Source organism: Podarcis melisellensis, assembly GCF_964234715.1.
Source record: "Podarcis melisellensis genome assembly, chromosome: 2".
NCBI lineage: Eukaryota > Metazoa > Chordata > Lepidosauria > Squamata > Lacertidae > Podarcis > Podarcis melisellensis.
Genome location: NC_138529.1, coordinates 15,573,050 through 15,597,722, shown reverse-complemented (window position 1 = coordinate 15,597,722; position 24,673 = coordinate 15,573,050). Strand labels below are relative to the sequence as shown.

Here is a 24,673-nt window from a genome sequence, read left to right as displayed (position 1 = left end):
CATGTGGCCAGCATGACTAAGCCGCTTCTGGCGAACCAGAGCAGCGCATGGAAACGCCGTTTACCTTCAGGTCGGAGCGGTACTTATTTATCTACTTGCATTTTGACGTGCTTTTGAACTGCTAGGTTGGCAGGAGTCAGCATAAGGTACCAAGCCTCAATGCATTTTGAGCTAGGACACACTCATAATTATTTATTTATGAATTAAATTACACTAAGGGCAGGCATAATTTGAATTAATGCAAGTATTTGCAGATTAATCATAAAAGTATTAAGGATGTAAAGATGCATAGTACTGTATGGACAATATGATTTCCTCAAAGTGCATGAACTTTTTGCAAAAATCTGGCTATTTCTGGCTACTAGTTATATATTTGGGGTGTGGGTTGGCTCTGTGAAGTTTGTTCGCACTGGTGTTTCCGTGGAAATGGAGTCAAAGCTACCTTAGCTCTTAGCAACTTCCCCAGGAGGAGATGGATGCTTGCTGGCAGATGGAGGTGTCAAGAGGCTGCACCTTGGCCAGAGCTGTTAGGCTAGGGGTGTCCAATGTTGCAGTGCAGGACACTCCTCTGAAAACCTGCTTGCTACATCACACTGTTGGCTCATGTTAAGTTTGCGGACTACTAAGACCCCTGTATCACATGGACTACTGGCAAACCAGGAGTCCCCCATCTTATACTGGTGCAGCTGGTTCTTCCTGTCTAAGTATAGAACTTTACATTCATCCCTACTGAAATCATTTTGTTAGTTTTGGCCCGGTTTTCCATGTCATCTTGAATTTCTGGGGCATGTCATATGCAAATTTGATGAGCAACCCCTCCAGTGTCTTTTGACACTGAACAAAAACAGGCCTAGGACAGAACCCTGAGGCACCCCACTTGTCACTTTTTCCAAAGATGATGAGGAACCATTGGTGAGCACTGTTTAGGTTTGGTCAGCCAACCAGCTACAAATCCCCCCAACAGTAACTTGGTCCAGCCCATATTATACTAGCTTCTCCGCAAGAATATCATGGGGGATTTTGTCAAAAGCCTTATTGAAATAAAGATTCACTACGTCCACAACGTTCCCCTGATCCATCAAGCTTGTAACTCTATCAAAAAAGAGAAAGGGGGGGAAATGAGATTCCTCTGGCATCACCTGTTTTTGAGAAACCCATACTGGGTCTTAGTAATCATAGCAACCTTTTCTAAGTGCTCAGAGACTGACTGTAATTATCTATTCTAGGATCTTTCCTGGTACAGTATTGATGTCAAGCTCAATGATTGGTAGTTAGCTGGGTCTTCTTTTCTCCTTACTATTCCCTCTTCACTTACATATTTTTCCAGTTATGATTATTGTTATGATTAAACACATAATTTTAAATGTTTATCTGAATTCCTTATGCCTATGCTGAGGGCTTTGTCACCTGTCTTATTAATATTTTGGCTTGTTCCTTTGAGACCTGATCTGAGTGTTTTACTCTAGCTATATTAGCTTTTAAAACTACTGATGTTTTAAAGGTTTTTATACCCACTATCTCTGTTAAAGTTACAATTACAGTGGTACTTCTGGTTACGTACTTAATTCATTCCGGAGATCCGTTCTTAACCTGAAACTGTTCTTAACCTGAAGCACCACTTTAGCTAATGGGGCCTCCTGCTGCTGCTGCCACATGATTTCTGTTCTCATCCTGAAGCAAAGTTCTTAACCCGAGGTACTATTTCTGGGTTAGCGGAGTCTGTAACCTGAAGCATGTGTAACCTGAAGCATATGTAACCCGAGGTACCACTGTAGTTGACATTGATACAATGAGATGACACACACTTTGTTCAAATTGCTTATCATTTGTTCAAGTTGCTTATCATTTGTTCAAAATGTGTATCATTTTCCATTCCTCCAGAGTTCTAAAACATAGATGCTATCATTTATACAACAATGTATGAATGGTGATCAGTAAATATTATGAGCTGTTTATGCATTCAGGGGTAATCAACATGGTGCCCTGCAGATGTTGCAGAATTACAATCCCATCATCTCCAGCCAGCATGGCCAATAGTCAGGGATAATGGGAGCTACAGTCCAAGAATATCTGGAGGGCACCATATTGGCTACCCCTAGAATCATATCATTCAATTTTCTATAATTATTTGCTTTAGAACTGTTTGTTCATTTCAGTATTCTTTTTTAAAATGGGTGTCATTTGTTTTAGTGCCCCTTTGGGTGAAATATGCCAGGCATTATTTGCTAGATAAATTACTTGCAACAACTTTCCAAAGCCTGTCCTTCCAGTTTTGGGGTAGTTTTGACGCTGCCCACATTCTCCCCTGCAGAGATAAATTTCTGCCCAAAATTTCCAGATTCCAAATCCTTCTCTGATGCAGAAGTCAGAATCACCCCCAAATTAAATTATCACTCATTGAGTATGAAGTCAGGTGGTGGAGAAAATGTCAAATACTTGCCAAATACAAACCCATTCTAAACTAAAAGATCTGAGGGTTAAAAGGTTAGTTTCTCAGATTTTCCAGGGCAAATAAAGTAGGCATACCATTCACATGCAACTCGGCCAGCACACTCTTGTGACCACACCCTGTAGATGGGGAGGCAATATGTGGAATACAGTCCCACACCACACAAATTAACAAGTAAATCTCCCAGTGATAAAAATGGTTCTGGCCTGTGCCTCTGCCCCACTAGAAAGGGGAAAAAAGCAGGAACCTGTTCTAACCTGCCTTGAAATGAACACCACAAACACAAAGCACACTTTAAAAAGCGGAGGGGGGACGATGACTCTCAGCCTGTATGCAGGGCACACAACACTAAGCTTTCAGTTATGTTTACATCAGCAACCACTGCTTGAGGAATTTCATTGCTAAGGAAACCATACTGGCACGTAACCAACATGGCTAATATGCCAGAGCCATTATTGTGTCAACTATAATGTTCATTACAGAAAAGATCATGGCAGGAAGGGCTTTCCTTTTTTTCGCTTTCCTTTTTTCAAAACCAGCTTCTCCAAGTTTCAGAAGCATTCTGTTTAAATGGTACATGTCAGGATGTGGCAGGTTTTATGTTTCTTGAAAGACTTTTTAAACAGCAGCTAACATCAAGATAATGGGTGGGAGGTATTAAGCCAGTGTGTGCACTCCAGTAAGAGAATGGTCAAATTCGATCATTTCAGTCTGCGCTCTGTATGAAAAGTGATATGAAATGCAGCTCATACCCAGTGAACTCTACCATCAATCAGGTGAAATGTTAAGAAATACTACTTGGAGGAGACTGTACTGTATACTTGGTTCTAGGCAGACTGTCCTCTACCACACTGCACTACAGCCATAACAAAATGTTAAGGGATGCAGTTTACGCAAGTGGGGGCAGATTTCAGGATAATAATAATAATAATAATAATAATAATAATAATAATAATAATATTTTTTGTTATTTATGCCCCACCCATCTGGCTGGGTTTCTCCAGAGACTCTGGGCAGCTTACAGCATAAACTGTAGTATCTACTTTGTTTTTACCAAAACCCGAATCAGAGACTGGCGCAAGAGGCGTATCCTTATAATTAAGATAGTCATTTTGAATCAGGTATGGTCACGGCTGGCATACTAGCCAGAGCTTGGAAAGAGCACTCCTCGCCACCAGCCCCTCCTGCATATTCAACAGGAGAGACAATAGGTCATGGAGCACCAACAAACTACAAACCTGATCTTTTATGGAGAGTGCTACTGTATCCAAGACAGGCTGTAACCCTAAACCCTAATCAGAAGGTCTATCAACCATCAGTAGTACTTATTGTCTAGATCAGTGTTTCCCAACCTTTTTTGGGCAAAGGCACACTTGTTTGATGAAAAAAATATCGAGGCACACCACCATTACAGCCCCGTGACGTCAGCGCGCAGCGTCACGCCGGGAGGGACGCACGAAAGTGTAACTTTCAATTTTTTTCCCTCCCCCTTGCCGGGGAACCTCCAAGCTTTGGGGGGTGGGGGGGGAGGAGGCAGCAAAGCAAGGGACTGAGGGACCCTAACCCTAACCCTAACCCTCACCGATCACCCGGGAAAGCATGCGAACGAGGAGCACCCGTGTCCTGCTCCCGGCAGCGGACGGCACAAAGCGAGGAGGCCTGGACAAGGCAGCACGCTCCCCGCTCTCGCTGCATCGGGGCTTTTCTCCTCCAGGCCGCTTTCGAAGTCCCCTTCTCCCCTCCCAAGAGCCGGAGCCGCTGCTTCCAGGCCCTGTCCGAGCCCCGACTTGTGGCCTCACTTCGAGGAGCGCCTGTTGCTGGGGACGGGGCTGCATCCCCCTCAGCCGCCGCCTCGCTTCCTTCCAAGAGACCCGACGGCTCCCCCTCTCCCGCTCGCCCTCCTGCGCCCGCAGCAGACCGAGACCTCCCCGCCCCCGCCCGGCTCGGCCCTACCTGGGCGCCTCCAAGCCCGGCTGGCTCCGCGTCGCGCTCCACGTCGGGCAGCTGCAGCAGGGGCTGCGCGGGGGCGCGCGGCGGCCCGGCTGAGCGCGCCCCGGAGCCGTCGCGCCGTCACTCGCGAGTCCCTCCGAGAGCCCGCGGGACTGACTCCGGAGTCGCGAGGCGTTGCGTCGCCCAGGGAAGGGGCGGCTTCCCACAAGCACGACGACCGAAAAGAGCCCAGCAGAGCGCGCGCCCCGGAGGGCTTGGGGGGGTCTGTAGGGCATCAGTGGCCCCCAGAATTCTGCCCGCCCCTCGCCCCATTTGATCCAGATTTACCCTCTGGGGAGAGCGAGCCCCGGCCCAGCAGGGGGCGCCCTCGCTCTGTCCTCCGGGAAGCAAACGCCCTCGCCCGCCTCCCTCCAGGCAACATCTCGCGGCACACCAGGCAACATCTCGCGGCACACTAGTGTGCCGCGGAACACCGGTTGGGAAACACTGGTCTAGATCAAGTTTCAGCTAATAGCCCAATCCAATCCTTCACAGCAGATAATCAAGGGTCCAAGATTTCCACTGTCTTCCTAGGATCAGTCATATAAGAGAGAGAGAGATGGATAGTACAAACACATTGATAATACGGTGGGTCAAATTTCCAGTGCACTTCTTCTAGTGGTTTCAAAAAGATGCTGAACAACATAGAGGACCAGATGAAAACTTCTGAAACCCCATAGGTCACTTCGACTGGGAAGACAAGAAGTCCCCAGTACCGCCTTCTAGGTTATATCTTGCAAAACTGACCAGAGGTAGTTCAATATCACAACCTCAATATCACAACCTTAATGGTCAGCTCCACATGGCAGCCCAGACAAATACAATGTTCAATGGTATCAAATGCTGCTGAGCAGACCAGGAGAACCGTCGGAGTTGTACTCCCCCAACCATTTTCCGCTGAAAGCCATCCCCTAAGGCAACCAGGGCAGTTTCAGTCTTGAAACTAGGCTGAAAGCCAGGCTGAAAGGAATCTAGGATAGTCAGTTTCATCCCAGAATCCCTGGAGTTGTGCCACCACCACATGTTCACAGATCTTGCCCAAAAAAGTACTGTTTGATACCAGATAATAGTTATTCTGCATGTGCCAGTTCATTAAAACATTATGCAAAATTATGCCACTTGGAAGCAACTAAAATCAAGGCAATCCTAGCTATCCAATTTAGGATCTACTTCCAATATGCCCATTGGCAGAGAACAAATTGCCCACCACTGCTGCAAGGCAAGGCATTAGTATCTTGGATCTGCTGCAGAGACAAGTTTTAACTGCTGCTTGAAAGAGACTTTAACAGAATACTCTAAATAAATTGCAGCTTCACAAACAAAATCAGCATGCCCTTTTAATATGCCAAAGAGAGGGCCATCTGGTTTCACTTCAAGCTGTATGCTGAATGTGGCAGTATTCTTCATCGCAACAGCTGTCCCCTGCCCCACTGTATCTCTAGAAACAGTGCATCTGAGGATTTATTTTCATTCGCTCTCATTAACACATCCACATTGTCAAAAAGCTGTGAACAGCAACAGAAGACATCTTTGCTATGCAGCCACCAAGCCCTGAACTGTACTGTACTTTCCACCCCCACATTGTGGAACATTTAGGAATATACTTTTGTCTCAGTCCTCTCACTTCTTTGAAAGGTGTCTAGCTTCCTACCACCAGAAGAGATTCTATAGGTAAACAACTGTGGATCAATCTAATTGTAAGCTGTTCACCAATTCCTTTGGTGAAGAGGAAAGCAGGGAATAGGAAAGTTGAAGATCTATTCTTATGGGTCCCAGGAATAGTATAAATAAAAAAAATTGAATAGACTTTCAGTAAGGCAATTTGGTGGTGTTGTGGGTTCCAAAGTGAAAACAGACACAACCCCCCCACCCTCAAGGGAGATATTGTGAGCCCCCAAAAGACGTATGTTTGTGGGCTCTTCCTTTTCTAACCCCTTGATTTCATCAGGCAAACCTGGCGCAGCTACTGAACTAAAACAATACACAAAGCAGCATTACTATTCAGTATAAATTACTGCACTTCTTTGATTCCACCTTGAATTGTGGCAAGCAAATAACACCCCACCCAGCATTACAAGACACAATGACGCAAGCATCAGAGCAAATGCAGAACTGAAAACAATGAGAGGTTTTAGCATTCCCTGCAAAATCAAACAAAGGACTAGATCTGGAAATGCAACTTTTAACACTTAGCATTGCATGCTGCTTTACTGGAACTGCTCAGATGAACCTCTTATCACTGGGCGTCAGTGATATGTTAATTTATCTTCCTCTTAACTCACTGTCTAAACTAACAGAATCTGGATCTGGGCTGGTTTTAACAATCCCAATAAACGCAACATTCAGCTCAATTATACAATGCCCCCAAGCATGCTTTATTACTTTGGCAACGTACTAAAATGTATAGAACCAAAGATAAATAGGCACATTTTAGTCTCAAAGTTATGTCTTATGCAAATTCACATCTTTAGGAGACCCAAGGCAGTTATGGAACAAGAGTTTTCTTATGAATCTTTATTCAGAGCTTCCCTCTAAGAGTCAGAAGGGACAGAAAGTATACACTTCCAACTTCCCCTTTGCATTGCAGTTATTTCTCAGAAATATATAAAGGCAATTTCTTAGGGCATAATCCAACACTGCTCAAGCGAAGTTTGCTTATGCAACCAGACTTCACCTTCCTCTTTTCCCCCAGCAGCTTCCATTGTGCCTCCAAAATCTACTCCAAAGGGTTCCAACCCTCCAGAGAAGATTTTGAGAGTCCGGCGAAGGCGTTAGAGAAGGGAGAAGAGGAAAGCCAAGTCCAACTGCACAAGTGGAAGTCCACTGCACTTATGCACTGCCTCTTGAATACAACCCAGAAATCGTAAGTACATGCAAATGACATTTTTCAGATGCTCTGTGCTACATAGTCCTTCGCCTTCTAGTTCAGATGCTGCTTTTCATACTTCTAGGCACATGTACCTTATTAACTCCTGGGCTCTGTTTGAGACACAGTGTGGTAAATATTGTGGTGGTTCAACTGGGCGAGGAAAGCCACAGGTGTGGATATTCTGGCCTTTTGGCAGAAACTTGGACTGCTTTGGCCTCTTGGTCACTGTTCCTTCCCTCAAGGCTCAAGTAATTATTTCCCAACAGAACTATATGGAAACCAGAGTATCAACTTCACTGTGGTAGACCAACAGAAGAGACTCCAGGGCTTAAGCCAAGCCTGGGATGCAACCCTGAAAGATGCCTATTTTCAATTCAGTGAGACCTCAGGGAGAAACAATTACAAGTAATCCCTCTAAGCATGTAGTCCAGGCATGTCCAAAGTCCGTTTCAGGGGCCTAACCTGGCCCACCAGTCAGTTTAATCTGGCTCCTGTGGCAGTTTATTTCCTGGGGTAAAATCCTAAAAAAAAAAAAGCTCAACAACTTTAATCCCCCAAAAAGTTAACAACTTTGGTTGGTCCTCACGGCATCAAATCTGGCCCTCTTTGAAAAAAATTTGGACACCACTGATGTAGTCCTATGGACATGGGGGCACAGGAAAAAGAACAGCAGGCTGGGTCCTCAACTATATCATCAGAAAAAGGGTCATGGAAGTTAGAGTAAGTTCCTTTTATGACAAACAAGTTCTGCAAGAAGTCTTGATGGATCAAGCTCTTGCACAAAGAATACAGGAAAGCCTAGCCATTTATTTTTCCTTAGAGCACACCTTGAGCTGCTCCTAATATACACCACTGTGTTTGACACACTCATGTTGTTTTGTAACACTGCATACACAACAGAAGCAAACTATACATGGTATGATCAGGACTGCACCAGTATGGTCCACTGGCTAAAGTTTAGGATTGGGTATTTTTAAAATCCATTTACTGTATTAAGTTTTGTAAATGGCTGATGATACTGAAAGTACTGAAAATGAATGCAAACAGGCAAAGAGGTGCAAGAATAAATCAGAGGTGTTTTTTTGTGCAAAACCCCCCCAAAAACCTGAACTGTTCCCGATGCCCTAAATTGTTCAAGATATTAATTAGCATGTTTTATATGCTGTGGAAATAGTTCAATTTTTCCCTCAGGAGCCTAAAGTATTGAACTGAAAAATTTACTTACATGAAGCTGGGGCAAACAGAATCACTGTAAATGAGTTGTATAAAAAGAAAAACAAACCAAAGCTTTACTTGGTCATTGTCATTAAACAACTTGTAATGTCTTAAAATATGAAGGTCAGAAGCATGCCACTTCCCTTACATTGTTTACATTTAAAGAAAAGGGCTGGAAACTATTAATATGCTAATCTTAGCCAAGAGATCTACATGACATAGCACTGTTCACTAATCCACTCCAGAGTTTAGCTTTCACCGAGGTATGGGAATGGAAAATTTTCAGAGGAGAGAGAAAGAAAAAAAAAAGAGAACAGCGACGAAAATTTTCCATTACAGAAAATTTTCCGCTCCACATCACTGCTAAACACACAGAGCAGTGTCTCATTTCTCATTAGGAGCTAGAGAGAGACTGGAAGCCTTTTGTATCGAAATCAGTTCAGTTTTTGAGAGGATACTGTGTGCTTTTGGACTGTATTCTGAATTAATCATCATGCCTAACCAGAAAAAAACTGGTGTGTGGCACCACTATATAGAAATCATTGAAGGAAGAAAGAGAGTTGGTCAGTGTAAATACTGTGGCCAGACATACGCGAATAATGCAACAAGGATGAAGAGGCATCTGACAATATGCAAGAATTGTCCGGAAAGAATACAATCCTCATACAAGAAGCTACTGCAGTTAAGTGCTGGAACAACATCTGGGAAAAGTCTACTTCAGGAATTAATTGTAAGTAAACGAACTAATATACTTAACAGCAATGCCGACTTGTATCTCTAGCAAATTATTTCTTAAAACCAGAAAGTGCTTTACCGTAAAGTTGACAAGAGAGCTCTAGATTTAGAGTAGGCTAAAAAAAATCCTTCTCTCCCCTCCCCTTTGTTCCAGGAACTGGGTAACTCAAGTGAAACAGCGAATCTGCCAAACATGAAAACTGAAAGTGTTGAGCTGCCAGCTCTGGGGAAGGGAGAAGCAGCAGGACCATCTTTTTCAAGGTCAGTGACACAAGATATGCCATCTGTAGGTAGCCACTCAAGACAATCAGATTTTTTAGCAAACTTTGTGGACAAAATGTCAAAGGAAGATCAGGAAAGAGCAGACGAGACGTTAGCTCGAGCTATATTTGCAAGTAGTACGTCTCTTTCCATAGTTGAAAATCAATACTGGAAGGATCTTTACAAGCTGATTCGCCCATCATATAAATTGCCATCACATTATCGCTTAGCACATCCTCTTTTAGACAGAGAGTACAACAGAGTTCAAACAATGGTAGCTCAAAGGATCAGCCGAGCAGAATCACTGACACTCATGCCAAAGAGATGGACTAATACACAAGGAAATTCTCTTCTCAGCATTATGTTTGCAACACCTGAAGCAATATTCCTCAAAGCAATTGCTACCAAACCTTCTCATCATACTGGTGAATACATAGCCAACATATTGGGTGAAGAGATTGAGAGTGCAGGTCCACCCAGGGTACAAGCCCTTGTAACCGACAATACGAGTAGCATGAGAGGCGCAGGGGAAATATTAAAGTCAACGTACCCACACTTAATAGTATTTGTCTGTTCTGCTCACGGGTTGAACCTTCTGGCAAAAGATATCTTAAGTGCCAGTACGATGAAAACAATATTGGCAAACGGCAAAGCAATTGTGAAGGTATTCAACAATCACCCAATAGCTAATCAAGCACTGAAGAAATTACAGAAAGAGAAGCAGGGGGAGGAAAATGCCCTTTTATTGCCATCAGAAACCAGATGGAGCTCAGCTACCAAGTGTTTAGAGAGCCTACTGCATACAATGAACTGTTTGCAGCACGCTTCAACAGAAGAAACGGTATCCCAGATTATTCCTCAGAACATTCGTAAGCAGATTCTCGATGACGTGTTTTGGGTTAAAGTTCAAGATGCATACAATTTGCTACTACCAATTTCAGAGGCTACTAAGAAGCTTGAAGATGCACCAATCCTTTCATATATTCCAGAGATGTTCCGAAAGCTGAATGAAAATCTAATTCAGCTTTTGCCTTCTTCACCTCTATCTAAAGAAGAGGCGGAAGTAATAAAGCAAGGATTTACTAAAGTATCTGAGATATGCTCCCATCCAGTTCATCTGGCAGCAAATCTACTGGACCCCCAGCACTGTGGACAACATTTATCAGAATCCGATATAGCCACTGCTCTTGATATAATTATGGAACTAGCTAAGAACATCCCTAACATTAATGAAAGAGCTGTGATGGCAGACATTGCTGAATATCGTGCAAAAGAGAAACTTTGGAGCCAAGACATTGTTTGGCGGGCATCTGAGGCTGTTTCTCCCCTCACATGGTGGAAGGGTTATTGTAACACCCGGCAATTGTCCAGGATTGCTGTAAGGATCTTCAGCATTCCACCAACAGCCACTTCCTGTGAACGGAAATGGAGAACTTTTGACGCAATCAAGACAAAGAAGAGGAACAGACTGACAAATGAACGCACTGCTAAGCTTGTGTCTGTTTCTCTCTTGCTGCAGCAGGAGAACCAGTTACAAGCGCAACTAGTGAACAGGATGAAGTGTGATAAATTGCCTATAGACTCGTTGCAGATGAAATCATTGTTCGATGAAAGAGAACGTGGCTCAACAAGTTCTGAGTCAGATTCACCTCCATTTGGAGTGGAATTCACAAGAAGTGAGAGTGCCTCTACAGACAGTGAAACTGAAGGATCCCCTCAATGAAAGTAGATCGAAGGACTACAGTGACCTATCATGCACAGCTCTCGGTGGAACAGTTTTCTCTACATTCATGATTTCCTCCTTCAAATTTAAACAATGTAAGGGAAGTCAATACGTTTTAGTTCTTGATGTCTAAAAATATTTACAAGTACCCTAATCAAAATAATTTCCAGGTAAAGCTTTGGATTTTTAGATATATATATAAATAAATAAATAGTCTGTATTAAATATTTTTTCCTAAGTAAATATTGGAAAATTATTTGAGTTGTTCATAAAACATTTAGTTCTGAAAAGAGAAGTGTAATGTCTTCTGATTTCTGAAGTCCATGAGGTGCGGAAACAGCTTGTTCCTGATGGGCTCTCACTTTCCTGGAAAAGACACACCTGTAGCTTTGGATTGCTCCTAGATCCAACGTTATTTCTGGAGATTCGGGTAACCTCAATGGCAAAAGGTGCCTATTTCAAGCTACACCTGGTTACCTAGCTATGGCTCGCATTGGACAGAGATGACGACCACTGTACTTCACTCAGCTCTTACTGATGCGTTTTATGTTTTTACTGTAATATTGTGGTTCTTTTAGCCTGTATATTGCCTTGTGATGTTTTATATGAAAGTGCAATTTATAAATTTTAAATAAAATAAACAGAACTCTAACACCGGTTGGCAGTTTGTTTCCAGAACCCAATTTAAGGTGCTCACATTCATGTTTAAAGCCCAGCATGAATCATAGAATCATAGAGTTGGAAGAGACCACAAGGGCCATCGAGTCCAACCCCCTGCCAAGCAGGAAACACCATCAGAGCATTCCTGACATATGGTTGTCAAGCCTCTGCTTAAAGACCTCCAAAGAAGGAGACTCCACCACACTCCTTGGCAACAAATTCCACTGTCAAACAGCTCTTACTGACTTAGGCCCCAAGTATCTAAAAGATGATCACCATCCCTACTTTTTAAAAATTAGGAGCAGCAGAAGCAGCTCTCTTCATAGTTCCACAATCAGAAGTGCAAGGAATGATGGCTTGGGAGAGGGCTTCCTATGTGGCAGCCTCTAAATTGAGGGACTTCCTTCGGACAGAGGTGCATCTAGCATCTTCTTTGTATAGCTTTCTTTGTATGATACACCTGTTTACACTGGCCTTGGATTCTTAAGGTATTCTACTCTGTGGGTCCCACCACTTTTACTTAATTTAAACTGTCATGTTCTGGCTAGAATGGTTTTATCTGTTTTTTATCATTTCAACTACTATATCTGTTTTTATAATTGTATATTATAAAGTCATCTTGAGACCATATGGTAGATCAGATGCCAAAGTATTAAGTGTCACGGAGGAAATTCTGATCCAATTTTTTCTGTAAAACCCACACCACTGTCTTCTTTGCTGATCCTAACACCCATGTCAAGTAATAAACGCAAAATAATAGCCTGACATTAAACTATGACATTGACCATCTTGTTCTTTTTTAATGCTTTGAGCCAGTACAAGGGAATCTTATCACAAAGACGCCGTGTGAAGGAACAGACAACGAGATCTGAAATAGTTTTAAAAAAATTAAAACCTCAATGCTTTGAAAGATTATTGAAGAAATTTTTGAAGAAATAATTACTGAAAAGGAACATCAATAATGGAGTAAATGAAAACAAAGGGTAAGAAGTAATTGAGACCAAGATACTACTAAGTGTTGCCAAAGTCACATGAACAGTAAAATCCATCTTAACATAAAAGCTGATCTTGAGTGTTTTGTACAACAGTTTCCCAGTCTATATTATGCTAGCTGTGGCTCATATAGAACATTATTATGCATGTCTACTTAGAAGTTAAAGCCCCATAGAGTTTAATGGGACTTATTCAAAAAAGTGTACATCGCCAATATATTATTGAACTGGTTCTATCGACTCTACCCCAATTAACAATGACACTGTCTCATCATGAAAATAAGAATAGTTGAAAACAGCCAGGCTGAAAGTAATTGAAACAAAAGGCTTTCGGGAAGAGCATCACATTCCTAATCAGAACACAGAACGATTAAGAGGAAAGAGAAATAAGGTGCTGTATATATGCAAATGGATTTTGAAATGTTTGAGGTTATCCTTTGCGGGTAAATCTACACACTAACGTAAACCCACACACCGAGTCATGAAAAGCGACTCAGCTCTAAACATACAAGGTCTTCACTCTTAAATGTACTGTAAGTGAAATATCTCTTTTCTTTACTGAAAGTGTAGCGTCACAGAAATGCTAAGGTGAGCAAGTGTAAAGTATGAGCAAGTATAAAGCACAGGGGATTATTTTAAATTGAGGTACAAGAAAATAAGGTGCCTACATTGAGAATGGTGCTTGGCTATCTAATGGTTTTTGTTGCTGACATCTGTGTGTCTCGAGAGACAATGAAGTGCGCCTCAGGGACTGAAGACAAACTGCTGTGTTAGCAGCCCCAAAGTGACTTCCCTGGGGCACAAGCCTAAGCAATGTGTATGGAGTCCCTGGGCTGCCCAGACAACAAGAACGCCACCCTTGATCTCACTGATGTGGTCCAAAGGAAAGCAGTGAGAAGGGAAGAAGCGAGGAAGGAAATGGTAGACAAACTGAGAAATGGAGAGATGGGCACAGGAAAGGAGGTTAGATACAGAAAACTGAGCTGTACCAGGCATAAGTATTTAGTATTCCCTTGATTTTCTTTGATTGCATAGTCTAAGCAGACAGGACTAAGACCCCAGACTTCCTCACAAGGCTATCTGCCCTGTATGCCTGCCTGAGAATCCCTCTATCTAGGCTGCCATCTGATCTCCCTGGCAAATGAATGGTGTTGAGAAATAGGCTCTTTCTGGCACCCAATAGGCAAGTTCTCTTTTTCTCTCCGCCATCCAGAGTGTACCCCTATTAGCTTAGAATGCTCCTTTTCCCCAGTGACTCCAACTTGTTTTGTAAAGTTTTGCTCATGTCCACCCACAATCCTCCTGATGCCAGCCTCTGATCTATTACTATAGCCTGACACTGCCCTAGATGAGAGCTAGGAAGCAGCTGCACACTGCAGCCAGTTATCAACCCAGAGAGATGCTCCTGCACCACTCACGCAAACAAGAGGATGGCATCATCTTGGAGAAGAACAAAGAATATATTTGGGGGGGGAATCTAAGCGGGGCCCCAAAACAGCCCAACCGGAGGGTGGGCAATGGATGGAAAACAGTATGTGAAGGAATGGAATGAAACAACTGGAATCCTGAACATCAGCATGCTACACTGTGACGTTTTCTTGCAGGTCTGCCTTGTTCTTGACAATCCTCATCATCGCTCAGATGGGTGAACACCTATCTCCCGCTACAATATGACTCTCTCTTTTTGTTGCAATCAATGTATGTTGGGGAAAGTATAATGAATCACAAAAGTCATCCTACTCGTAATGTTTTCAAAGGCCAACAAGAGCCTAGCAAATCTCAAAAATCCAAGTGTGCCAAACAATGAATTGGACTGAGAACATAACACCTGCTGAATCCTTTCTGTGACCATTGTTCTCTCCCAGTAACTGTAAAAAGCCCACATTATAATTTGGGCTGGGGGGGGGGAGAGAGAGGTTCAGTTGCAACAGCTGAAACTTAAATTCCTATATTGCCCATTCCACCCCAGCCAAGGCTATGATCTCATGTTCCATGTACGCATGTTGTTTCCACTACTGGCTATGAGTTATATGACCCTAATGCTCCCTAACAAGGCCAACAACTGGACGTCACCCCACTTGCATGTACAGAGTTGCACTACTGAAATAAATCAGCATCTGAAGAACATCAGGATTCTACTGCTATTTGCTGATATCTGAGGCTGTTTATCAATTTAAGTTCATTGGCTTCGAGTAGATGAGAGCTGCTTTGCTATTCCCCTCAGTACAAGCCTACCTTGTGTGTCTTACCTTTAATATTAGATTAAGATTGTTGGAATAGGAACTTTTATACCCGTACAAACGCCCATGCAGCAATGAATGGTTCTGTGACTTGTTGCTCCCAAGCACTCATTAACTATATCACCATTTCAGAGTTCAACTAAGAACTTGCCACTCTCTTTGCTTTGTTTAATCCTAGCATATTTAGCACACAATGACAATCTGGCCTATGAGAACATGCAGAGACATTACCCACAATAGAAGTTGCACTGAATAATGCATATGTAGCATTATCTCAATGAGCCATATGTGTTGACAACCACGCACTTCCAAAACCATATTCACAGCACCAGCATTAAGTATCAATATGGTTCTACAGTAGAATGGTACCTCATGTTACATATGCTTCAGATTACATACGCTTCAGGTTACAGACTCTGCTAACCCAGAAATAGTACCTCAGGTTAAGAATTTTGCTTCAGGATGAGAACAGAAATAGTGCTCCGACGGCGCGGTGGCAGTAGGAGGCCTCATTAGCTAAAGTGGTGCTTCAGGTTAAGAACAGTTTCAGGTTAAGAACGGACCTCCGGAACGAATTAAGTACTTAACCCGAGGTACCACTGTATATAGATGCTTCACTTGGAAAAATTATAACTATTACCAGCTCTGTTTTCATCCACACACTTCCTTCTATTGGTCTTTAAAGTGCAGTGCTGACAGCAGTAACTTCAAAATGAAAAAGTATTGCCAAGGAAGTAATCAGACCTGGAAGGCCTGCAATTTAGATGAAACCCCAGAAAAAGTGAGTCCTAGTAACTAGGGCTGAGTATGGCACACTGTCATCATTCAGTCTCGCTGGCATTTCACATATGCTAAATCCAGGTTGTAAGTAAATCCTGCAGAAATCTCAGCGCTGGAAAAAATAATGGAACCCCTAACTACAAAAGGCACTGAAGAACATGTCCTACACCCTGAGGTGAATTGAAAAACTGATTGATTTTAATGGATAAGAAGTGCCCCTCAAACTCTCAGTTAACACAGTAATGTGGCAGTCTACAACACAGCCTACAAATACATACACAAAATCAGGAGTCGGAACTAAATCTGAGGGACACAGAATCCTGAGCAGTAGGTAAGAATGTAAATAAAAGGACTGGACGCTTCGACAAAGCACACAGTACTGCTTCTATGCATAACATGCCCTAATGTAACTTTGAGGAGGGAGGTGTGTAAGGGGCTTCCTCACACACACAAAGTACCCACATGTCCAAGGATAAGTGACTCAAATTTGCTGTTGAGTTTGTTGTTTTCATGAAATCCAGTATTGTTTCTCCTGTCACCAAGTCTACAGGGCTTTTTAAATTATTATTTACAATAGTGTTTCTCAAACAGTGGGCCTTGGGCCACTTTCAGGCAGGTTTCAGTATCACAGCCTGCCCAGTGCCTCCTCATTGGCCTGCTGTGACTCCTAGCTGCACCACCATTATGTGACTGGTGGGCCTCAGTAATTTTCAGTCATTTCAAGGGGGCCCTGCGGGTAGGAAGTTTGAGAATTTAAAATACAGATAGCCCACCTTTCCACAGAGCACCACACTACACAAGGTACACATTGTAAATTCAAAACTAAGAGCAGTCCAAGAGACACTTTTACCCTCGTCTCTTTCACCCCAGGAGCTGCTCCAGGGGTTCTCCTGACTCTGCACAGCAGACCTGGAGGAGGCCCAGGGCACAGACAGGGAAGCCCTGCTGCACTAGTGGGAGCTCTTGCACAGGATTACACTAGCATGAAACCGGGCCAAAAAAAATTCCTCTAGATCAGGAATGGAGAACCTTGGCTCTCCAGATATGTTTGACTCCAACTCCCATAATTCCTGGCTATTGGCCATGCTGTCTGAGGTTGATGGAAGTTGAGGTCCAACAATATCTGGAGGGTCACAGATTCCCCACCTTTTCTTGATATAGAAATAACAGCATACAGCATCAATTGCAAATATAAGACTTCCCCTCAACATCCCTACTAAATTTTAGTAATATTTACCCACTTATCTCCTCCTACAGAGCTTTGAAAATCTAACCTGATCCCTCAAGAATCAGTTATTATTCCTCATTTGCAAATGATGCTTTGATCTCTATATCTAGAAGAAAAATGTTTAGTTTAGAGCTGTGGCTGGATTTGTGAGTGCCATCTGGTTTGCCTTTTGAAAAATTTCCTTTGCTCAGGCTTCAATGTGATAATTGCAAGCCTTAACACGTCCCAAACTGGCACATCCGATACTTGTCTGTCTGCTTTAAGATTGCTCATGACAAAGCAGCTTGTTTAGCTTACCTGAAACTTTATTTTGTTAAAATATTGGTTAGCAAAATTGTGCAATAGGCCTGAGGCATTCAGCTGCAGAACATACCAGTTTGCATTTAAACCCAACTGTGTGTTGAAGTAAGCTTTACTCTATTGACTGGCAAGAGTCTCCCACCCCACTCTTCTGAATGTACATTACATTCTACATTACATCCAACAAGATTTTAAAGGTTCAGCTGAAAAGCCCTTTGAGGAAAGGGGCTAGTCAAAACTTAAATAAACCACAAGCACTGGCTTGCATGTAAAGCTAAGCCAGAATTCTAGCTTGTTTCCTCCCTGGAGGGCTGAACAAGAAGCAGGGGAAGAACATTAAGAATGATAAAAAGTTAGGATTCCAGGTGGAGAAATCGAAACTGGAAACAGAATTGTTAGAACCTAAGACTAAGGTGCTTTCAAAAATGTATAACTTGCTGCTGAAATGGAACACACAAGACGAAATGGTTAAATCAGCTATGATAAAGTGGGCTCAGGATATTGGACATAACATTATGTTTGAGGATTGGGAAAGGTTGTGGATCACTGGGCTGAACTTCACCGCATGTAAGGCTCTGAAGGAAAATGTAATGAAAATGATATATAGATGGTACATGACCCCAGTGAAATTGGCTAAAATATACCATTCGTCTGATAATAAATGTTGGAAATGTAAGGAAAATGAAGGAACATTCTTTCACCTCTGGTGGACCTGTCCTAGAGTGAAGGCCTTCTGGGAAATGATATATAATGAACTTAAAAAGGTGTTTAAGTATACCTTCACAAAGAAACCAGAGGCTTTCCTTCTGGGCATTGTCGGCCAGAATGTGTTAAAGAAGGACAGAACATTCTTTATGTATGCTACAACGGCAGCAAGGATACTCATTGCTAAGAACTGGAAAACTCAAGATCTACCCACACTGGAAGAATGGCAGATGCAGCTGATGGACTATATGCAACTAGCCGAGATGACTGGCAGAATCCGAGACCTGGGAGAGGAGAGGGTTGAAGAAGACTGGAAGAAATTCAAGATTTATTTACAAAAGTACTGTAATTTGGCTGAATGTTAACAAAGATGTCAGAATAGAAACAACTGTCTACCATCAAATTATATTTTATATTTGAGTTTAACCTAATTTCATTGGATTTAAGATTATAAACAAATTGATAATTTGCTTAGAAAAATTTTCTTTTTAAGGATGCAAGTGGAAGCAGGAGGCGTGAGGGAGTCCATAGTAGAATGAAAAGATGTTATAAATATTTATATTGTTTGTTAAATATGCATTTGTATGAAAAAACCTTAATAAAAAATTATATATATATAAAAAAAAGAAGCAGGGGAAGAACAAAGTAGATGTTCATCTTAAACCATGCTTGTAACTCAGTATTTGAAATCCATATACCCAATGGCATAGTGTGGGTTGCCAACGCCCGGGGCCATGCAGAAGTGGATAGGTTGGGAGGAAGGACAATGGACAGAGTTCACACACGCATACAACTACCTAAAGGTGTCAATGTCACCCAGAAAATCACAGTCACAGAGATAAGAAGAGTTCTGTTGTCTGGAAAGGTCACTTCCCGGTTTGCATGAAGAAGTTGTTTTTAATGGAGCCCAGTGATGGAATCGCACAACTGTATTGAGGCAGCACTGGGTGTTGATATTTTGCACCCCTAACAATTCTGGGCCTGGGGCAATCGCTCCAATGTCCCCCCTCAAGCTACACCATTGCATATATCTACCACTTGGGGCTCAGCCATTTTTTAAGTTTTCAACCTCTTAATGTCTGAGGATCTCTCATCAAAATATATTTACATGACATTTTTAAATGGGGTAAAATTGTACAATTTTCAGTTCTCATGAAAATCACATACAGTGGTACCTCGGGTTAAGTACTTAATTCGTTCCGGAGGTCTGTTCTTAACCTGAAACTGTTCTTAACCTGAAGCACCACTTTAGCTAATGGGGCCTCCCGCTCCCGCCGGAGCACGATTTCTGTTCTCATCCTGAAGCAAAGTTCTTAACCCGAGGTACTATTTCTGGGTCAGCGGAGTCTGTAACCTGAAGCGCATGTAACCCGAGGTACCACTGTAATTTCAATGTATCAGGTTTGCCGGGTCATATTCCCTCTGAGAACTCAAAATTCAGAACAGGACTGGGAAGCACTGGAGCATGAGGACTCTGGAGGGAAGGAGAGGGCATGAGACTATGCAGAACAGCCCTCGTGATGTAGCCTCCACCTCTGCCCCTAGATCTGACAAGGCAGAAGACCCAAGAGCTGGCCCTGCCCAACCTGTAGAGAACAAATAGGCAACAGGGTCTCCTCCTGTGACAGAGCAGAAGAGGTCTGAGGAGGAGGTGCACCCAGCTATCCCTCTCACAGGGAGAGGCCCTGTATCATGAGAAGGGAGGAGACTCGTTCCCCTTGGAGATGTGCCCACCTCCAGGCCAGGAGTGATCACAGGAAAAGGATAGCTGAGTCTTCTCTGCCCCTGCAGGGAAGTAGGGAAACATGTTGGAACAACGTTGCAGCTCTCACACAGTCTTGGCACTCTTGAACCTTGGCCTTTGCTCTCAGGCTGGATTTATTGCTGCTACTCTGCTGCCTCTGAAGAGCACGCAGATGAGAATCTGCTCTTTCCTACCCAATGAGCCTGAGTCATTGAGGCTGCTTTAATAAAAGTTTACTTCTTTACTCCTATGCAAACACCTCCATTGTCTGGCTTTGGACAGGATCCAAGACACACTGCCCATCAAGTGTGGCTTCATAGCCAACATGTTAGAAAAAATTATAATACAGTATAGTAATTTGCATGGAAACAGCGTACACAAATAATGGAAGCCCTCCTTTCAGCTAGCTTCCAAAGTGACCCTGAGGGCTGGATCAAAGAGAAAATACTGCTAGCTACTCTTACAAAAGTGTGACTTCTTAAAGGCGAGTATCAACATTAATAGAAAATTATTAATGCACTCCATCTAATAAACTCCCCTTGCTGTGACTATCCAGTTTTTGAACCTAAAGGGAAAAAAGGGAGCATTCTCTAAGAGTGACAACTGTCTGTTCTGGGTTCGATTTTTGTACTCTGCATGTGTTATTTGCAAAATTGATTTTCATTATCAAAATGTCCTTAGTGGACATAGCTGGAACAACCATCTGAAATAAATGTGCAAGTATTATGTGAAAAAAACCTTTTATACATTTGTAAAATACCATCATTTTACAGTTTAAGGAAAACCCTTAAACTGAGTTCCTGGCATCAGATACTACAAGCCATTCCTTGAACAGCAGGAAAGTGCCACAATTTTAGATTTTGGAACAAGAAGACAATGGAGAAAAAATAACACTGCCCCAGAAACCAGTTAAGTCAGATGCTGGATTCCAGCAGTCCCGCACCTGGTTTAAATTGTCACTCCCTAAATTAAAGTAGAAAGTTCCTCTGTTCTCTTAGTATAGTATTAAAGATGGGTAAAACGAAAACCTATGTTGCACTTTTGACAGGCTGACTGCTGCAAGCATATGAAAAATGTTCCACTCCAGTACTGTTTATGATATTTCAATATGGCTTCAGTTTGGTCTCCTGTGCAGGTAATGAAAAGGGTTTAGTTTGTCCCCTCAAGGGAAGCATTGTTTTAAGTCCAGAAATGCAATCCCATCCAGTCAACTTTACAATAGGGTGCCCCTATAGGAGATGGCCCCTTTAATCAAGTGTCCAAATTTAGCTACACTCGATTTCCACTTGTCTCCGCAAAAGAAAAGTAAATTATTTCTAGCAGGGTAGGGAGCCACCCTGCTAATTATTACCTTGACCATGCTGGAGAAACTGTACTGCTGTACATATGGATGAACAGGGAAGAAGTAGTGTTTGAAATTGGCCAGGCGCCAGGAGCATTTTGCTACCGGCGAGGGTCCAATTGCCACCATCTAGACATCTCTGGATGCCAGGTTGGAGACCGACATCTCCATCTTTCTTAAGCAACTGAGCAGAAGAGCTTTTTTACTGCATGTATATCCCAGCTTTTTCTCCAAGGAGAATATAGTTCACCTCCCTCCTCAGTTAACTGCTACAATGATCCAGTGAGGTAGGGTCAAGATGCTGTGACTTGCCCAACATCACCCAGTGAGCTTCATGACTGAGTGGGGATTGTGTTATTTGATGTTATAAAACATAAAGTGTTATAGAAATGAAATGAACAGCAGCAGCAGCAACAACAACAACAACAACAATAAAATTCCATTGCAAAAAAAAGTTTCAGTGCACCCAAGTTTTATTTCTTCAGACTGTTGGGGCCCAAGAATTGAAATCTTTCCTCCCTATCCTATGTTCTATGTCCTTTGTCTACACATTGTAGCCTCCATATATGCTCCCACTTCCTATTTTTGCATTGCAACTTAAATCTTTTTTGACTCATCCTTCCTTCATCTGCATGCTTCCAGCTTCTTGTGTGTATACAAGGTGCTGCTAATTGAGTTGTTATGTTTGTTTAGCTAATTCCCCCCAAATAAGTAGTCAATGCTAATACTTTAGTAGACCTCATTTCCCCCAAGAAATGTGTATATTTTGCTGAGCTATTCCCTATTGCAGCAATGAATGTGTATATTTTGATTCTGTGTGTTGAGTAAACATTATTTCTGTGGCTTGGGAAAGACCTGATGGGTAAGATCTGCCAAGACTCACTATTGCCATGGTTCAAAGATCCTAATAGACAAGAAGCTTAGAACGTGCATAAGGGAAACACAGCTCTACCACGGAGGCCTGTTAACAGTACTGTTTAAGAGTAGTGAATGGTGAATCAAGAGTTATCCATTAATGCCAACCCTGGCACCCATTAATGGGTGGTAGCGTTAGTAACAGCAAAAACAGAGTTTTCTGGCTCCTTAAAAACTAACCAATTTATTATGGCATAATGTGTGTGGACTATAGCCCTCTTTATTAGAGGCATGAAACATCATCCTGAATTATATATTACCATACACAAGTGGGGGGGGCACAAATGCAAACACTGAGGTCAGAGGGAAATGCAATGCAAAAAATATGCAATTAAACACTGATCATTCACGAAACACTTAGCACAGAAATTCTGGCACACAGGTGGTGCTGTGGTCTAAACCACAGAGCCTAGGGCTTGCCGATCAGAAGGTTGGCGGTTCGAATCCCCGCGATGGGGTGAGCTCTCGTTGCTTGGTCCCTGCTCCTGCCCACCTAGCAGTTTGAAAGCACATCAAAGTGCAAGTAGATAAATAGGTACTGCTCTGGCGAGAAGGTAAACGGTGTTTCTGTGCACTGCTCTGGTTTGCCAGAAGCAGCTTAGTCATGCTGGCCACATGACCCGGAAGCTGTCTGAGGACAAACGCCGGCTCCCTCGGCCAGTAAAGCGAGATGAGCATGCAACCCCAGAGTCATCCACGACTGGACCTAACGGTCAGGGATACCTTTACCTTTTAAGCCATGGCAGTAATGCCCTCTTGCTGTTATCCCATGGTAATATGTGCAGGGGGGGGGGATGTACAAGATGACAATACAAGGTGTTGGAACCAAAGGTTCTCATGCTGGGTGGCTAAACGAAGCATGAAAGTCAACCAGATCCAAGCAATCCTAACCAAACAAGTAGAAAAACAGGAGAAAGAGGAACTGAATTTCACCAGCACACTTCTCTCTGAAACACAGAAAAACCAGAGGACAAGATAAATTTTCCCTTCGGTTGGTTACTGCTTTTGCCCTCATTGCTGTCCTGCCAGACAAAATGCCCTGAAGAAGTAACATGCTGAACAGAACACGTTAGTTTGATAAATTTAAACGCAGCAGCAGAGACCTTGGTGAATCTAATCTTTGGTGACATGCAAAAGTGGGTAATTCTTTCCATGTGGTTGCCTTTTTAGAAAAGGATACATCAAGGAAGCAGCTTGGGCTACGTTGGTTTCTCATTGTAGAAACATTTTTCTCTGACTTGCAAAAGGTTGACCAGGGAACAACTGTCTGCTTCCTTTCACTCTAGGCACGGATGAAGCTGAACTCTCAGCTTACGGCCTCACCCTAACAGAAATTATCAGCAACTTGTGATGGCAGTCAGTGGGGACAGCAAGCCCTTCTCATTTATGTATTTAACAAGAACAAATATTGTATGAAGGCTTCCCAAACTCAATTAATACGTTCACTATATTATCAGTAAAAAAAGGTAAACCCCTGACCATTAGGTCCAGTCGTGACCGGCTCTGGGGTTGTGGCACTCATCTCGCTTTATTGGCCGAGGGAGCCGGGGTACAGCTTCCGGGTGATGTGGCCAGCATGACTAAGCCGCTTCTCGCGAACCAGAGCAGCGCATGGAAACGCTGTTTACCTTCCCGCTGAAGTGGTACCTATTTATCTACTTGTACTTTGAGGTGCTTTCGAACTGCTAGGTTGGCAGGAGCAGGGACTGAGCAACAGGAGCTCACCCCGTGGCAGGGATTCGAGCCGCCGACCTTCTGATCAGCAAGCCCTAGGCTCTGTGGTTTAACCCACAGTGCCACCCGCATCCCTTATATTATCAGTAGGTGGGGAGCAAAGAGACACTCTTTCAGAGGGAGGAGGCAAAACGAAGAAAGGCCTCTTGAAACAGTCCGTAAATGTGAACAAATGCCAAAATCTCTCGGGCTCCAGTTTCAGCGAGCCCCCTGCTATCAGAAAAGTGCCTAAAACAGGGGTGCACAACCTGTGGCCCTCCAGGTTGTGAGTTGTAGTTCAGAAACATCTGGGGAGCTGCAGGTTGTACACCCCTGGCCTAAAAGGAAGAGTTTTCGAAAACTAGTCACATCATTGACATCATTATGTGCGCCCCTGCTTCACTTGGTATTTTCAGCAACAAGCCAAGGCTGACTGTAAAGCACGGTGGATAAAACAACAATTTTAACTCCCCCCCCCCAAATATAATTTAATGTCCTTTAAAAATAACACTTGTTTAAAATGTCATTTGAATGTAATGCATCATAAGCTAATCCTCTCCCATCCGTGTCACACTGCATGCTGCTTAAGCGGGTGCCCTAAACCTTGGCAGCAGCTTGCCAGGGGGAGGGGAGAAGGAGCCAGGCTGTACAAGCAGAACTTCGCTAGCAGTTTTTTTGAATCCCTGCCTTAATCTCTTACCACTAAATCCATGACGTAATATCAAGCACAATGAGATAAAGCCTGCTTTTCAAAGCAAAATGAATGCACTCAGGTTTAAAAATCAGAATCCTGAAGTGAAGAATTAGACATAT

The 24,673-nt window shown here is 42.9% G+C and overlaps 1 protein-coding gene and 1 long non-coding RNA gene across 2 annotated transcripts in view; one reads left to right on the top strand and one right to left on the bottom strand.

Annotated features, from left to right (window-relative positions):
* Positions 1 to 24,673, bottom strand: part of DIP2B (disco interacting protein 2 homolog B) — a 182,034-nt gene that overhangs the window by 122,037 nt on the left and 35,324 nt on the right. The gene's annotated exons all lie outside the window — the stretch shown is intronic.
* On the top strand, positions 8,817 to 11,895 carry LOC309363031. Its single transcript, XR_014165174.1, has 2 exons — positions 8,817 to 9,252; positions 9,412 to 11,895. It is a non-coding gene; the product is annotated as an uncharacterized lncRNA (long non-coding RNA).